This window comes from Mesoplodon mirus (genome assembly GCF_964341445.2).
Source record: "Mesoplodon mirus genome assembly, chromosome: 20".
Classification (NCBI taxonomy): domain Eukaryota; kingdom Metazoa; phylum Chordata; class Mammalia; order Artiodactyla; family Ziphiidae; genus Mesoplodon; species Mesoplodon mirus.
Window position 1 is genome coordinate 374,419 of NC_138996.1, and position 18,494 is coordinate 392,912.

An 18,494-nucleotide genomic window follows, 5' to 3' on the forward strand; every position below is an offset into this window, starting at 1 on the left:
TTTCATAAATTGCAAAAGAATATTTTATGACTTAGCACCAAATCAACTGTGCCTAATTGTAATTTTGTACGTTGTGTATGTTGTGCTCACTTGTATCTTTTCTTTATTTAAATAGTACTTTACTAGTATCGTCCCATTTGTAATTATGTGGAAGTTTTCAGAATTGTAAATAAATGCTTGTGGATTGAAACTTGGTTAGACTATGACTGTCCCACATACGTTAAAGGTAGTGATCTTTTTACTCATTCATTCATTATTCATTCAATTATTCATTCAATAATTCTGAGCTTCCTGACTCAGTTTACCCACCTCAAATGGTTGTGAAGATTACTAACAGTGTATGTAAGATACTTTCAGAAATGAGAAACTAAAAAGTAAAACTAACAAACAACACTTGTTATTATAAATAACAATGGAATTTAGTATGCCATTATGCCTTCAGACGTACTGTAGGACATGCTGTTCTTTGCTGTTCCACTTGTGGCAGGATTCACAGTTTTTCTAACAGGTACAGATCCCTATGCCTGCTACTGTGAGGACATGTTATACTTGAGCTCCACTCTTAATCTCTCTCAGGCTTTTTGTGGTATTGTCTAAAATGTAAATACATACTGTCAACCAACCTCCAGCATGATACCAGGCACATAACGGAAACCCAATAAATGTTTCACTATGAGTGGAGTATAAGTTGATAGAATATTTTTGAAGGTTGATGAGGCAGATTAGATTGATTGAAAATCTTTCAATATTTTAAGTTTGCATCTCTTTCATTCCAGAAATTCTACGTCTAGAAATTTATATATAGCTCTACACATGTATAAAGAGGTTCACATTGCAGCCTATCTGTAACAGAGGTCAAAAACAAAAAGCAAACAGAATATCCCCAAACTGAAAACAAATAAAAGTCCATGAATATTGAACTGGCCATGTAAATTATGTAATGTGACGCAGCTATTAAAGAGAATAGAAGGGATGTACGCAAAAATTGACTGGGAACATCAGTATCCAAGACAGATTGTAGACTGTGTATACTATACTGCTCTTCTATAAAATACAGGATATCCATTACGTAGAAATACGTACAAGATAGAACAAGTGTGAATGTAAGCATTTGGGAAATATCTGAAAGAACCACACAAGAAACTGGGAGAGTGGGACAACTTTCCATGTCCCATACGAGTGGAATTCTGAAGGGTACACACGCGAACTAATGAACGTCTGCTACCAGCCTCCGGCTAAGGAGGGAATTGCAGCCGTCAGAGGCCTCTTCCCTACTGAAGCGTCTCCGTCCGCCGGCGTGGTGACGTCACCTGGACGGGCCGTGGCGCATGCGCAGTAGAAAGAGGTGCGCGAGCAGCTTGGGCTTGTGCCTGGGCGATTGTGGCTCGGGGCTGTGTGCTGGCACCAGGGCCGCCGGGTTGGCGACTTTGGCACTCTTGGCGTTGGGTGGTTGGCATGTTGGGGGTGACATGAGCCAGTGGCATCATGCCCGTGTGCGCTGGGGTCAGCGTCGCTGCTTCTCCGGACGTTGGTCGGCCAGGAGGAAGGGCGGAAAGCACATCCCGGAAAGGTAATACGCCTCGGCCCTTGGGCGTTGCCGGTGGAGCTCAGAGCCCCTGGGCCTGGGCTTCGTGTCTTGTGCTGTCTGCTGTCACTGTTGCCCCCGGCCGCTGCCCCGTCCGCGCTGTGCTATAGGGGGTATTGGTCGTCTCGCGGCTGAGTTCACAGTGGTTGAAAGGGACAGTGTGAGATGTTCTGATTTGCCCCCACCGTTTTAAAAGGGAGGCTCTGACCATTTCTCCTCGGGTAAAATGCAGAGGGACTGCTTTTTAAGATGGGACTGTGAGTGTTGTGGACACTCCTTAATTACCAAAGTGGAGTCCCCTTCTATTCCTCAAGCTGTGTTGTTTGGGCAGAGAAAATGTGAGTAAGTGGAACTGCAACTAAGTTGAGTGAAACAACGCACGGGTACTGCCGGATTTTCCATCGAAACAGTTGATTTGTGTTGTGTCTGGGAATTATAAAGGTCGTACTGTTGCTTGCTAACCGGTGTCATTTGAGAGATCTACCTCTGTACGTTCAAATGATTGATTTGGGACTTTGCTCATGTGTGCAGTAAACCCTTTAATTCCCTAAGACCTTCCTTTCCTCCATCTCATAGCCCATTAAGCCCGCTTCAGTTTATCTCCTGAATTTCTTTTGAATCTGTCAACTCTTCTTCAACATCCTAATACTGAACTTGCCTGTCTGTTGCAGTTAGGTCCTAACTCGTGTCCATATTTCTTGTTTCCTTCCAATCCATTCTTCACACAAGAAACCTTAAAAGCAAGTTGGAACACTGCTTATAGACAGCGCTCAAAACCATTGTTTTGAGAATAGAAAACACACCGTTGGCCTTTAAGACTCTTCTTGGTCTAGAATCCTCTCTGCTTCTCTAGCCCCATCTTGTGCCACTATTGCCCCCACTTTCTTTGCTTCAGATACACTGAATTAACCTTAGTTCTCACTCATCTTACAGCAATCAGTTCAGATATTATTGTTCACTGTGATTCCTAGCATTAAGAATTTTATTATCAGGTTTTGTACGAGGACTAAAACACAACTGTGAAGTGGAAGAATTGAGTTCAAACACTTTCAGTCAACATGCATGTATTAATGATACCATTGTAGTCAACACCGGGTTAGGTTGTATCAGGGATACAGAAGGTCTGGCCATCTCTGGGTTTAGATATCCCTTATTTGTTGAGACCTTTGCATTGCTTTGTTGCCTTTTAACTGTTTTCAAGATGGGAAAACAGGAACAAGGGAAGTATAGCTTATTACAAGGTGGGGTTGAATATGTGGAGCAGCAAAATGCAAAGCAGAAAGAAGAGGGACCTACTATAGAGGGATATGCTATCCATTTTCAGGGCACACTCATCCTATGCAGGGAAACAGCCTAACATAAAATTTGCCTAACAAAAATATATTAATAGTTGGAAGGACTATCTCCCAGATGGACAGCGGACGCCTGGGACTCATTTCATTGCTTTCAAAGTTCCTTTAAAAAAGGTAAGCAAAAGTTATTACCGTATTCTTCCAGAAATCTGAATTCACCATATAGAGCCCTGGCTCTCAACACCGTCATACTCCATTTTGCCTTTTTATAGCAAATACTTTTTAATACCTCCTTTACTATCCAGAAATGGAGTTTATAGATAAATACAACCTACTATTGTACTTAATTAAAAAAAATCCCAATGGAATGCCCTAAGTATAAATAAAGAATAAAGTAATGATTAAGACAGCAATATGTATCTCAGTATGTAAATGTTTGGGGATGACTATACTAGAAATAAAGAAATAGTCAGTTACTTGTACCATGAATGCAATAAAGTATGGACTTTGATTGATAATGGTTTGTCAGTGTTGGTTCATGAATTCTCACCAATGAAGCACACTGGTATGGCATGTTGATAATGGGGAAGGCTGTGTGGGTGAAGGAGAGAGGGTATAAGTGGGAACTGTGTACTTTTTGCTCAGTTTTGCTGTGAATGTCAAACGGCTCTAAAACTAGTCTACTAATTTAAAAAGAAAGTGTGTTGCTGGCACTTGAATAACCAAACAGATCAATGGAACAGAGTACATAAATAAGCCAAATACATAAAAGAATATTTAGCAGTGCAAGCCATCCTTCATATAGGTAGATATTGAAGAAGTATTTATTTATGTGTCTACTTACAGGCACTCTGCTTGGAGCTGGCAATCCAGTGGTAGGCAAAATTGATGTGGTCCCTGCCTTCCGGGAATTTACAGCCCAGTTAGGACACCAACATGAAATAAACACACATAGAAATAAATATATAGAAGCGAACTTATTTTCTTCCGTCTAATCTCTCTGGAAGAAAGGATTGTAATATCGCTTGTAAATTCCAGAGGAGGAAACATTACTTTGAGTCTCATATGCTAGCATCACAGGGTTTGAATAAATGGATAATATAGTAAAGGATTTTAGACACATGTTCCTTCTTATTGTATTCTTTCTGACAGAGTTTTGAAAAGAATCTTGCTCCAGAAGAATGTTTTTCCCCCTTGCATCTTTTTTAAGAAAATCCAAGAACAGAATGAAGAACTCGGGCTGATAATTGACCTAACGTACATGCGCCGCTCTTCTAAGCCCGAGGTAAATGGAACCCGTAGTTGAAAACGACCTTCTTTCTGATACGGTCATAATTCATAGAAATTCAGTAGTTATCATCTTATGCTAAGGTGAATCCTGGCCTTCTTTTCATGGGTTCAGAAAGGGAAGCTAGTGGTTTCCTTAAATACACATTTGTAATTGCTGTTTCAAAATGAGATGAAAGATATGAATTGAACTATAGTATTTGGCAGTAGGCTGTAGATATGCTGAAGAAATTCTATAAGCTTCCATGTTCTATGTTTTGAAAACGAAGTAAACTTTTAGCAAGAATGTTAGTAGCCTAAAAGGAAAGAAAGGTATGTCCATTATGTCTTTAGCACTTATTTGAAGCAGTTGCCTGAGCATGTTTAAGCATCAGGGTAAAAGACAATTGTTCTCAAAGTTTTATGCTTTCTTTTCCTAATACCTTCTGAGAGAGTACAGAAACCCATATATTCTCTTGGCCCATGTAGGACATACCAGTGCAAAAGAATTATCCTTCTTCTGACCTGTTCTATGGCCTTGGGAGACAGTAACACCTAAAGTTTGTTAATATTTGTATAGCCATTTAGAAAGTTCTTTCATATCCATTGACTTAGTTAATCCTTACAACAATCCTTTGCTGTTGAAGTGGAAGTAGTACTGAGATCTCCTTCTGAGTGCTTACTCTGCACTAAGCTCAGAGGATAGACAACTACAGTTACTAATTTTACAGACGATGAAACTGAGTCTCGGACAAGGAAGAACTGAAATTTCAACTCAGTTATTCCTCTATTTTTTTACTGTGGTAAAATATACATAAATCATATTTATTTTAACCATTTATAAATATGCAGTTCAGTGGCATTAAATACAGTCACAGTGTTGTGTAACTATCACCACTGTCTATAACCCAAACTTGTTCATCATCCTCAACAAAAACTCTGTAACCGTCCAACAGTTACAACCCCGTTTTCCCTCCCACCAGCCCTTAGTAACCTCTATTCTATTTCCTGTGTCTATGAATTTGCCTCTTCTAGGTACCTCGTGTAAGTGGAATCTACAATATTGATCCTTCTATGTCTGGCTTATTTCACTAAGCCTAGTGTTTTCAAGGTTCATCCATGTTATAGCATGTAACACAATGCCATTCCTTTTTTGCCTTAATAAATCCCACTGTGTGTATATACCGTATTTTGTTATTCATCGGTTGATTGACACTTGGGTTGTTTCCACCTTGTAGCTATTGTGGATCATGCTGCTATGATCATTGGTGTTCAAATATTTGTTCCAATCCCTGCTTTCAGTCCTTTCAGCTGTGCCGTGTAGGTAGTAGCAGAGTTGTTGGATCGTATGGTACCTCTCCATTTAACATTTGAGAAACTGCCAAAGGGTTGTCTACAGTGTCGTCTTGTTTTTAAACAATTATCAGAAATTTTAAACATATACAAAAGTATACAAAATACTGTAAATTTTCCCTGTATACCCATGAACTCATCCAGCTTTAATATTTACCAACTGATGGCTGTCATGTTTTATCTATACCCCCACCTGTTTCACCCCATTCCATGTTATCTTGAAGCAGCTCCGAGACAACATGTAATTATACCTATACATTAAAAAAATTATTTATTTATTTATTTACTTATTTATTTATCTTTGGGCTGTGTTGGGTCTTGGTTTCTGTGCGAGGGCTTTCTGTAGTTGTGGCAAGCGGGGACCCCTCTTCATCACGGTGCGTGGGCCTCTCACTATCGCGGCCTATCTTGCTGTGGAGCACAGGCTCCGGATGCGCAGGCTCAGTAGTTGTAGCTCACGGACCTAGTTGCTCCGCGGCATGTGGGATCTTCCCAGACCAGGGGTCGAACCCGTGTCCTCTGCATTGGCAGGCAGATTCTCAACCACTGTGCCACCAGGGAAGCCCCACCTATACATATTTGGTATGTATATTTAAAATATAGGACTTTTATTCCTTAATATCATTTTTTAATAGTAAATACCCAGTGAGTGCTCAAATTTGCAGTTGTCTCCTAAATGTCATAAAAAAATTGTTTTTAAGAATTTTGAATTAGATCCAAATAAGGTGCACACTTTGCCGTTGATTGTTAGGTCTCTGAAGTCTTATTTAATCTATAGGTTCTCCCTCCATGTCTTTCTCACTTTTTTTTCCTCCTTGAATTTTATTTTTAAAGAAAGCAGGTAATTTGTCCCATGTAGATTTTGATGGTTACATTCCATGTGTTGCTAACATATTCTTCAATCCTTTTATTTCCTGTAAATTGGTAGTTGATCAGAATGAAGCTTGCATGTTTTGTTTTGGCAAGACAGTTTCATAGGTGATGATGTGTTGTTCCATGGAGACTTATAGTTTTCTATTTCTGTGATATTAGCAGTCACTGATGATTCATACCTACATCCATTAATTCAGTTGAGGCTTCCAAAAATGGTGGGGGCTTCCCTGGTGGGACAGTGGCTGAGAGTCCTCTTGCCAATGCAAGGGACACAGGTTTGTGCCCCAGTCCGGGAAGATCCCACATGCCACAGAGTGCCTGGGCCCGTGAGCCTTGGCTGCTGAGCCTGCGTGTCCGGAGCCTGTGCTCCGCAATGGGAGAGGCCAGAACAGTGAGAGGCCCACGTATCTGAAAAATAAATAAATAAATAAATAAAATGGTGAATTCTGTTTTTCTTTTTTTCACTTATTAGCTGGGTATATTTCTATAAGGAGAAGATTCCCCTCATCAACTATTTGTTTGCCCAGTTGTAGAGGCATGATTCTCTTCTTTGATTTAACAGTTTTCAAAATAATGAGTTGATGGACAGATATCCTCCAGTGGTGACCAATTTTTTAAATTTATTTATTCATGTCACTGTGGACTCCGCTACAGTTACTATTCTAACTGAGGCCCTATGTTTGACCAGTTGGAGCTTTCAGTGACTCCTGAGTCCTTTTGACATGACATCAGTTATTTCTAGACTTTTTCAGTAGTCAGAGCTAGGCAATATGTATGTTTGTTGCTAATATTTCTAAAATATGTCATAGGTTCATACTGCTACTTTCCATTTAAATTCAGAACTAGAGAATTTTCACTTATCCTTTTCTGTCTTCTATTGATAGTCTACTTTCTCCCACCCCAAGAATACCAGTTCTCAACAGTGCCTGAAATTTGCTCTATTTCCTAATTCGAATCCAAGTTCTTCTGATTCTATTCTACTATTCTACTTAGATCACAGCCTCTGTATGGCCCCTGAAATGTAAGATAGAACATAAATGTAGGTAGAACTGTGTATATCATTTTGAGTTACATGTGCATTCATTCACATAGATTTGCTTTTCGTTTTTCATGCCTAGTAACTGTCCATTCTGCAGTTTTAATGAAAATCAAGTGATACTGGTTAAAGCAGCTTTGGAGAAAATGGCTCTTATCAGAATGACTGACATACTAAGTTTAATGTCCTCTGTTGGTTTATATTCCGCCTTCTCTAATTAATTTTTTATTCTTTCCCTACAAAGGAAATAATACATATTTTCATGGTTTTGCCTTATAGGACTTAGCAGAAACTATTCCTTATTTAAACATTTGTACAATTGGGCATCCGGTGCCAGATGATGACACTATTATTAAATTTCAATGTGCTGTTAGTGGATTTCTGAAAGAAAATAAAGATAATGGCGAGTTCTTTTTGTTTTGTTTTTTTCCCCTTTACCTGAACTTTGGTATGCATTTTGAGTGGGGTTGGGATTTTTAACATTTTTAATAGTTGTGACATTAGGCCTGTTGTGTTTGGTAACATGAAGGTGGAAATGTCAGATGGTGCTAATACAGTATGGTGTTTTTCCTGTTTATAGTCACAAACAATTTAGTTGAGTTTGGAAAGTGATTTTTGTGAGAAATATGAACTGAACTAGCTTACTTATCTCTTTTTTAAACATTTGAATGGAAAAGACATAAAAAAATAAAAATGTTCTTTTGTCCTATTTATTGGTTGAGAGGTGGAAGAAAAGGTTAAGACTCTCAGGCTCTTAGCGTATATAAAAGAGAAAACATAAAGCAAAAGTTCGGAGTGGGACAGATCCCTAGAAGCCAAACAAAGCAGAGTGGACCAGAAGAGTGGCTTCCTCATCATATGTGTTTAAGATATTTTTGCTGCTTTTATACTTTGGGTGCAAGTGAGGAAGAACACTACGACCTCTTATTCTTATCTTGACAGACAGGAAGAACTTAAAAGGCTGGTGTTTTCTTGTTTCTGCTTTAAGATGTACTCTCTTGATACTAGGTCCTAATAGCGTCCTTGCCTTTTTCTACCATCTAACTGTCAGAAGGAACATGGTATTTGCCGTGTTTTAAGACTGAGGTATCTTTTGTCTTTGGATCACCACTGACCCACATGAGAAAGTGTTCGTTTTTTCCTTTCTAAATTTAGCCTGAGGAGTGTTCACTTTATTAAATAAACCTAACAGACAGTACATATTCCATATATATAAATAATGATAAAGACATATACATAAAACAGGGAGTAGCGAGAAGGAATAGAGATGGAGGTGGGAAGATAGTGGATAGGAGGTGAGAAAGAGAGGGAGAGACTGGAATTTCAAGATAAATTTTCATTCTATAAGCTGGTTGCTTAATGCAGGTCCTAGCTCTTAAATATCTTAAGCCGTATTCACAGATCTTCCCTGTACTTTAGCTTTTAAACTTGAGAGACTTGGCCTTGCCTGTGATATCCAGGGTGTCTAGAAAGGAGGCAAATTTTCTGATTTGTGTAAACTGTAGTCACAGAAATGTGACCTCTTAAGATGTTAGGGTGCAGCTTCCAGCCTCCTCACTTCCTCCAGGCTCCTTTGTGTGTGTTCTGTGTGATCCGCGTGGGCTAGAAGATCCTTACAAGTGCATGAGAGCACGTTTGTCAACCTTGATTGTTCACATGTTATACCAAGTGTAGTCCATTGCATATGCTGACTCCTCTGTGGGTCTTCTGCATGCAGTGGGCTAACTTCACCATGCTCTCTGCCATTGCAGTCTCAGGACCTTAGTTATGATCCATTGGTGGCTTCCTCTGCTATAAGCCCCTCCCACAGATGGCAGGCTCACTGATAATGAGGAGGAGACGATACTATCCACTCCCTAGAATTCGAAGAGACTCCGAAAATAAATTGTTTTAGTAAACACTGAGAGCCTTATAGGTTTGTTGTTCGGGCACGGGGATACAGAGGTGACTAGAAGTCTTTGTTCAGTAGCAACTTAGAGTTATGTAGGAAGATAAACATGTAGTGACTCTAAGTGGGTTAATTATCATAAAAGAATCAAGTGCAGCAGGAATATAGAGGAGAAACTGAGGAAGGCTTGACTGAGGAGACAGCATTTGAGCTGAACTTGTGGAAGAGGATTTTGCTGGAATGAGGAAAGGACAGCTCAGCTATTGAGAACAGGTACCAAAGGCACTGGGATTGAACATGTGCTCTGGAGGGGCAGCCTCTTGTGTGACTAGAGGGTAGTGTGAAAGGACAAGGAATTCATACATTCCTTTACACCAAATATTTATAAAACACCTTCTAAGTTGAAGGCACTGTTCGAGGCAGTAGGAACAGAACCAAGTTCTTGCCCTTCTGTACTTTACATTCTAGTGCGGGAGAGAGATGAGTAAATAAGTAAATATGTGGAATGTCAAGTGGTGGTAAATGCTTTGGAGAATAGAAAAACAAGATGAAGAGGTGAGGGAATGTGGTAGGTGATCAGGGAAGTCTCCTCTATTATGATGTCGATTGAGCAGAGCTTTGAAGTGAGAAAAGAGCCATTGGATATCAGGGAGAGTGGAGATGGTTTGGGAGGGTATATTCTGAAGCAGAAGGAATAGTAGGTGCAAAGTCCCTGAGGCACGACGGTGCTTGGCATGTTTGAGGAATAGTACGGAGGCCAGTGTGGCTGGATAGGGGAGAGTGAGTGAGGGCAGAGCAGTAGAGAATGGGATCAGGGAGGCTGGCAGGGGAAAGGAAGGAGGTGGATGATGTAGGTCCTTGTAATTTAGTTTGAACTTATCATTCAGTTGGAGAGACAGACTGGTATTTGTTTATAAAGAGTTCTCAATGTTGTGCTAAAAACTTGGGCTTTATTCTGTGCTAAGTTAAGATATTTAAGGAACAGAGCAATCCAGCCAAGTTTCTATTTTAGAAAGGTAACATCTTCCATGTGGAAGATCAGTTGAAATAGAAGTGATTGTTAGAATTGTAGGGCGGTAGTAATCCAGGCAGGAGATGACGAATGCCATACACCACGTAGTCACAGACATACCTTTTGCAGAGATCAGCTACATGTTGTTGTTTTTTATTTACTTCCTCATATAATCTTATTAAGTGCTGGTCCACGAAATACTGTGGCATAGTTGGAAAAATGTGAGACTCGATTTTAGTCTCTTTTCTGTTTGCCTGCTGTGCAGCTTAGGCTTACGTCTGAAGCCTTACTTTTTCATTGTGAAATAAGCACGGTGCTACTCACCTGAGACCTGCTCAGGCACGTAGACCCATGGCATGTGAGGAGCAGTGAATGAGAGAAGGAATGGAGGTGCTTTGGGACCCCAAGAGCCCTTCAGAAACTGTTTGTCCTTTTTAATATTGAGCATGAAAAGTGAAGGCATTCCATTTCTTTCACTCAAAAACAAATTCTATTCTTCTGATAGCCTGTTTTTTTTTCCACTCCCTTTTACTATAGTCAAATCAGTTCCTGATGGACATTCTCCATTCCATACAATTGCATCTGATTGGAGGCTAGGCAAAAATTCCAAGACACAATGAATTTTGACTTTATAGTACTTAATTCTTTATAGTATGTTCCTGCAAAAACACTCTTTTCTTCAGAGTTTTTCCTTTTCAGGATAGTGGTCGTTGTGGTAACTAATAAAGGCTACTCTTCAGAAAATTGTATAACTTGTTTTTAGTGTTTCTACTTTGCTTACTTAATTCCATATTCCCTTTTTGTATACAGACTTATTGGTGTCCACTGTACCCCTGATTTAAACAGGACTGGCTACGTCATCTGCAGGTGAGTGGCCAACCCCAAGAGGCAGACCATGTTTAAATTGTTCTGTTTACAGTAGTAATGTAAGTTAATGTAAGCTGAATGCAAAAAATGCAGTCAGAGAAATGTATGAAGTGGAAGGCAATTTTGCCCCCTACTCAGAGGTTATGACCAGTAATAATTTAGCACATATATTTTGAGACATAAATAATCCAGATATAAGCATATACAATGGTCCCTTGGTATCTGCAGAGGATTGTTTTTAGAACTCCCCATGGATACCAAAATCCTCGGATGCTCAAGTCCCGTAATGTAAAATGGTGTAGTATTGTCGGCCTTCCATATCTGTAGGATATGAAACCGTTGGATATACAGAACTGACTGTACATGTGATTTAATGGTATAGTATTTAGACATTCTGGTTTATAATTTAATATATGGTGGACATCTTCCTATGAAAATATTTGGAGACCTCAATCTTATGTATGTATGTATTTATTTATTTAATTTTTTTTTCCTCCAAATTTGCTTTAGGTAGTTGGATATAAATTAATGAAGAAAAACTTAAGCAAGATACATGTAAGAATTTAATAGAACCTGATACTCTGATTCTTTCAGTTTTTCTCAAACTCATCATGGGGCTTGTAAGAAAATTAACCAACATGGACACTACTACAGTTGAATGTCAGATCCTTAAGTGCTCATGACATACCAAATTCTTCAATAATGCACTTATGAAGAACCCTTCAAGAGACTTGTGTTTTGTATGTAGAAAAGTGTTGATTTCTTTGAGGAGTGAAGCATTCAGCTTTAGTGGATAAATCCTTGTTAGGCTGAGGCAATCATTATCATACCCCTCTTTGCCATAAATTGTCTTATGAATGGTCATATCAGTCTGTTTTGGCAAATGAGTAATGAGGGGAAGGCTGTTATTGTGCTTATGAGAATGATATTTTTCTCTGAAAAAAGATAAATATGCATTAGGAAAATGACCATTTGGACTCTTTTTTTGCTTCCTCCTTGTTTTGTTAGAATATGATCCTTGGTTTTACAGCAGCCATCTTGTGACCCTGAGATGATCGTATGCCAATAAGGACAAATGGTAGATTAGAAAGAACCAGCAAAGACAGAAAAGAGCACCATCAATAGTAACAACAATCACAGCAAAAGAATAATGGGACCTTAACTTGTGGAGTTCCTATAAAGTAAAAAATAAATGCTCTATGTTTATTCTTAAAAACAAGAACTATGCAAGCAAGCTTAAAACTACTTTTTTTGTGTGCCAGTGTTATAAAATGTAGCTATTAAGTAAAACCTTGACCGAGATGCCAGCAACTTCAGGAAAGAATTTGGATGGGGGAAGCAGAATGTTATCTCACTTAGGAAAAACAACCACTGTCTTTATGCTAATCCTTGACACAGAATTAAAACCTATATAGGTGCTGTAACACTTTACATAAATCCTATATACTGGAGCAATAACAAGATCTAAATACAATTATATTTTTAAACCTTGGGTGAAGGCTTTCCATAAAAATAGCATCCTACTTTTCCCCCTAAATTTCTAAACTATCACGTACTTTTCCCCAACATCTGCAGCTGTTAAGGAATTTTTAGGAAACTTTCATGCATGATCTTAATTCCTAACCCCCGGCTCTTTGGGCTCAAAGACAAAAGATCAAAACCACCAAAAATGATGGTTCTCTTGAAGTCAGGTGAGAGACACTGACTCAGTTAGACTCGTAGGACAAAAGCAGTGCTGCATCAACTGTCTCCATGCAGGAGGGGCACGTAAGGGATCTCATCAGCCAGTCATCTGTACAGCCCAGGTGATCTGCATACACAGCAGAAATCAAACTGGGTTCTCGTAAGCAAAGTCCATCATACAGATCACACAGTCCCGGATCTTGGTTTAATATTTGTTTTATTTTATTGATTGATTTTTTCTTGTTTGTTTGTGCCGGGTCTTAGTTGCAGCCACTGGGCTCCTTAGTTGTGGCATGCAAACTCATAGTTGCGTCATGCGTGTGGGATCTAGTTCCATGAACAGGGAATGAAGCCAGGCCCCCTGCATTGGGAGTGTGGAGTCTTTAGCCAGTGCACTACCAGGGAAGTCCCCCGGATCCTTTCTTCTGATCCATTTCTTCCAGGGTCATAAACACCTTTAGGCTGATGCAGTGTGAGGCCTATTCTTTGAGCTATCCTATTTGGTTCCTCTCAGCTGAGTTGCTAGGCGAGTCTGGCTAGGTGTTGAATGATAGACCAAAACTGGAACTTGATCCAGATATGGCAGCAGCAGCTCCTGACCCAGCTCTGTCCCCTTGGCAAAGCTAGCCCAGTTGGACTGAGACTTGTTAGGCAGGGAGATGTCATCCGAAGTGGGGGACTTAAGGCACTTCCTCATCTTCCAGGGCTTGAGTGTGTGTTCCGTGTGCTGTTTTGACAGTCTTCCAACCTCATTCTTTTTTTTTAAATTAACTAATTAATTAATTATTTAAAATTTATATTTGCATTTTAAACATTTATTTATTTTTTATGCAGCAGGTTCTTACCAGTTATCTATTTTTTACATATTAGTGTATATATGTCAATCCCAATCTTCCAATTCATCTCACCACCACCGAACCCCGCCCTGCCCCACTTTCCCCCTTTGGTGGCCATACGTTAGTTCTCTACATCTGTGTCTGTATTTCTGCCTTGCAAACCGGTTCTTCTGTACCATTTTTCTAGATTCCACATATATGCATTAATATACAATATTTGTTTTTCTCTTTCTGACTTACTTCACTCTGTATGACAGTCTCTAGGTCCGTCCACGTCTCTACAAATGACCCAATTTCGTTCTTTTTTATCTCTGAGTAATATTCCATTGTATATACGTACCACTTCTTCTTTATCCTATTATCTGTCGATGGGCATTTAGGTTGCTTCCATGGCCTACCTATTGTGAATAGTGCTGCCTTGAACACTGGGGTACATATGTCTTTTTGAATTATGGTTTTCTCTGGGTATATGCCCAGTAGCCGGATTGCTGGATCATGTGGTAATTCTATTTTTAGTTTTAAAGGAACCTCCATACTGTTCTCCGTAGTGGCTGTATCAGTTTACAATCCTACCAGCAGTGCAAGAGGGTTCCCTTTCCTCACACCCTCTCCAGCATTTGTTCTTTGTAGATTTTCTGATGATGCCCATTCTAACCGGTGTGAGGTGATACCTCATTGTAGTTTTGATTTGCATTTCCTTAATAATTAGTGCTGTTGAGCAACTTTTCATGTGCCTCTTGGCCATCTTGGAGGCCGTCTCTATGTCTTCTTTGGAGAAATGTCTATTTAGGTCTTCTGCCCATTTTTTGATTGGGTTGTTTGATTTTTTAATAGTGAGCTGCATGTCCTATTTATATATTTTGGAGATTAATCCTTTGTTGATTCGCTTGCAAATATCTTCTCCCATTCTGAGGGTTGTCTTTTCATCTTCTTTACACTTTCCTTTGTTGTGTAAAAGCTTTTAAGTTTCATTAGGTCCCATTTGTTTACTTATTTATTTTTAATGCTGCATTGTTCCTTTGCTCACTGATGAACATATAAAAGTCAGAAGTTTTTGATATTATAAAACATGAAAGTAATGAACATTCCTGTGTGAGCACTATTTAATATATATGCTTTGTCTCAGTTTACTTCATTCAGAATGGAACTTCTGCATCATAGAGTTTATGTCCTTATGCTTTTGGTGGATGTTGCTACACTGTACCCGTTTATGGTTGTTCATGCAGGAAATACTTATTGAGCATGTGTTATGTTTAAGCACTGTGCTGGGTGCTAGCAAAAAGACTTGTGAAATTTTGTGAGTGAAGAGACTTGACCTGCGCTTTGTGAATTCTAACAGTCCAGAGAGGGAATAGATATTCAAGAATCATACTCTGCATGTAAAATTACAACTCTGACAAGTGCCAAGGAGAAGAACATGGTACCATGAGATCATATTTTAGGGAGGACTTGATCTCATCATGGAGATTAGAGAAGGTTTATTTACAGATGTTTCAGCTGATATCTGAAGGATGAGTAGGAATTAACCAGATAGGGACGTTGTGGAGAGATTTCTGAGCATAAGGAATAGCAAAAGACCCTATAAGAGGAAAGCATATGCTGTGTTGGAGGAACTGGCCTGGAAGGTGGGGCTGTTGGGGGAGCATGTGATTATAATGGAGCTACAAGTGTGGGGTAGGAGCTCGATCGTTCAGGCTTATGTTTAAGGTTTCAGACTTTAAGAGTAATAGAAAACAACTGAACTTTTTTTGTTGAAGGTGAGTGTGTGGAACATACCCAACTGCCCTTTCAACCTATCATTTTGCTACCGAGAGGAGAATGCACTGCAGGGAGAAAGAGTGGAAGAGAGGAAACAAGTTAGGAGACTGTTGTAGAAATTGGGGATAATGGTGGCGTGGACCAGGGTGTGGTGGTCATTTTGGTGGAAAGCTGTGCACAGATTCTAGAGGTATGTAGGCAGCTTCATTGTTAGCACTGGTGGTGGGTTGAGGATGAGGCCGAGGGAGAAATAGCCATCAGTGATGGTGATTCCTAAGTTTCTGGCTCCAATGGTTGGTTAGATAGGGTTTTGTAGATATCATGTTCATATTTATCCTGATTTTCCTTTTGTTATTTGTTGGTTCTTGATGAGTACTCTGTCATATTAAGTCTCCTGTTTTTAGCATACAGAGCATTTTCACCCAAACTGACTGTTGCATGTTATCAGAGAACTTTTTAACATCTGCCAGTTTGGTCCTGTATTTTATTCTCTTTCATTTATTAATTAAATTGTTGTCTTATTGTAAATAATTATATTAATAGCCCTTCTAAAGTTGCGTTATCCTTGCGTCCTTGGAGTAACGCCTTTTTGTAGTCATGGTGTATATCATTCTTTAATAATTATTGATTAGATGTGCTGATATTTTCTTAGGATTTTTATATATATATTTGTAAAGCAAAATAGGACCTTTTTTGCAAAAACTTGATTTTCTTTTCTTTTTATTTACAAATGACTCGAATTTTGTTGTTTTGTAGATATTTGATTGATAGAGAAGGCATGAGGCCAGATGCTGCAATTGGATGTAAGTATAAGGCATTTCACTGCTTTTCCGTTTTTATAAAATTTGAAGTTAGAAGTGTATGGGAATTTCTCAAATTTTGGGAAAAAAGAAAAGTTTGTAATTCATTTCTTCTGACATAAGATAACCTTTTAGTAAAAGTTTATAAAGGGATGTATCTGGAAATAGATATAACAGCCTTAATAATTAGTCAGTGGATTTCAGCATTTTTTTCTTTTTTAAATTTATTTAATTAATTAATTTATTTTTGATATTATATCCAGTGCACAACCAAGGAAGCCCCTTTTTCTTTCTTCCTTCCTTCCTTCTTTCCTTTTTTCCTTTCTTTAAAGCTCCAAGTCATTTAAAATACATGACTTCTTAGTAAAAAAAATCTGCAGTTCATATAACCAAGGGGTTTATAACTTCTCCTCTAAAAGTTATATTCTTAGGGCTTCACTGGTGCTCCAGTGGTTAAGACTCTGCCATTCCAATGCAGCAGGTGTGGGTTCAATCCCTAGTTGGGGAGCTGCAATCCCACATGCTGCACAGCCAAAGAAAATTTTTTAAAATGTTATATTCCTGTATTACTGAATTTAGTTGTTTAGATTTTTTTTTCTTTTGCTGTACGTGGGCCTGTCACTGTTGTGGCCTCTCCCGTTGTGGAGCACAGTCTCCGGACACACAGGCTCAGCAGCCATGGCTCACGGGTCCAGCCACGCCGCGGCATGTGGGATCCTCCCAGACCGGGGCCCGAACCCGTGTTCCCTGCATCGGCAGGCAGACTCTCAAGCACTGCGCCACCAGGGAAGCCCTAGATTTTCTTTAAATGTTTAGAAGATTTCCATTTATTTACCAGGAACAAACAAAACCTAATGTAAAAATAGTTTTCCAGAAACTATTTCCATCATTGTCTTCTTCCCTTTCTCCTGCAGACTGGTGTTTTCTCTTTACAAGGTCTCTGTCGTTCCATAAGAAAGCTGCTCTTCTTCCGGTTTCATAAGAGATGGTGAACAGTGGTAAAATATCCAGGTTACCTAAATTTCTAGAGTACACTTCAGGGAGCGAATGATGCAGTGGGGTGTTGGGGCAGAGTGAGAGATACAGACTCTGGTGAGACTGAGAGTCATTCACAAACATTACTGGGCTGTGGTGAAGGGAGAACAAAAATAAATGAGGTTCCTGCTGGTGGACGGGAAGCCAAAACGAAGAAGAATGGTGCGTAGCTGGGCAGTGTAATTGGGACCATAAGTGCTGTGTCTTCTGATAGTAATTATGAACAGAAACCAACTAATAATCACTAATAACATGTAGGTGACCAACCCTTGAGAGCTGAGGCAGAGAGAAGGAAAGATGGCATTATACCTCGTCTCTGGTTCATTGAGTTTCCCAGGCTGGGTTGTGACCAATCTTGGGTGAAATCATAACTAAATCATTTTTGCTAAGGAGATCAGCTTTCATGGGGTCCTTTCTCTGCACTCTGTCCAATGATAAAGCCCACTGGTTTATGCCTCCTGGAAAACAGTTATTTCACAAGAGTATAAGTGAAGCATTGATGAAACAGCCATGAAGACCATGTTTCCTCTTGGCCTCTCACATCCTTTTCAAAGCGCTTTAAAACCTTTTTCATTCAAAAATCAATAAAAGAAAAGGATTGGGATCAAGTCCCGTACAGAGGTAGTGTAAGAAAAAAAAAAGAGAATAAGGAGCAGAATAGCATCTCTTCAGACAATAAAATCAAGTTGGAAAAAACAGGTCCGAAAAACAGATCAAAACTGTAAGCTATTATTTCATAGTTGGCTAAAAGATGTTAAAAAATCAATGGAAAAGATGAAAGAACGTGTGTCGAGGAGGGAATGGGAAGTTACTTTTTAATGGCTATAGAGTCTCTGTTTGCAATGGTGAAAAAAGTTCTGGAGATGGTAAATGCTGATAAATGCCACCTATGTGTGTTTGGTTTTACTTGATCTTCTTCCATGAAAGGGTTTGGAGAGATTCAGAAACTATGCTCCTGCCTCCATCTTTCTGAAGTCCTGCTCAATATTTTGACATAATTATTATTATTATTTTTTTTTTGCGCTACACGGGCCTCTCACTGTTGTGGCCTCTCCCGTTGCAGAGCACAGGCTCCGGACACGCAGGCTCAGTGGCCATGGCTTACGGGCCTTGCTGCTCTACGGCATGTGGGATCCTCCTGGACCGGGAAACGCACCTGTTTCCCTTGCCTCGGCAGGTGGACTCTCAACCACTGCAGCAGCAGGGAAGC

The 18,494-nt window shown here is 39.5% G+C and overlaps 2 pseudogenes across 2 annotated transcripts; one reads left to right on the top strand and one right to left on the bottom strand.

The window, feature by feature from the left end:
* The first annotated feature begins 1,469 nt into the window (after window positions 1-1,469).
* Window positions 1,470-17,231, top strand: LOC309795879 (RNA/RNP complex-1-interacting phosphatase-like; annotated as a pseudogene). Its single transcript has 7 exons — window positions 1,470-1,570; window positions 2,976-3,051; window positions 4,030-4,162; window positions 7,685-7,812; window positions 11,116-11,172; window positions 16,206-16,252; window positions 17,164-17,231. The product of its transcript is annotated as an RNA/RNP complex-1-interacting phosphatase-like (transcript).
* Window positions 12,879-13,552, bottom strand: LOC309795850 (RING finger protein 11-like; annotated as a pseudogene). Its single transcript has 2 exons — window positions 13,273-13,552; window positions 12,879-13,054 (listed from the first exon to the last, which is right to left on the bottom strand). The product of its transcript is annotated as an RING finger protein 11-like (transcript).
* Window positions 17,232-18,494: the final 1,263 nt, after the last annotated feature.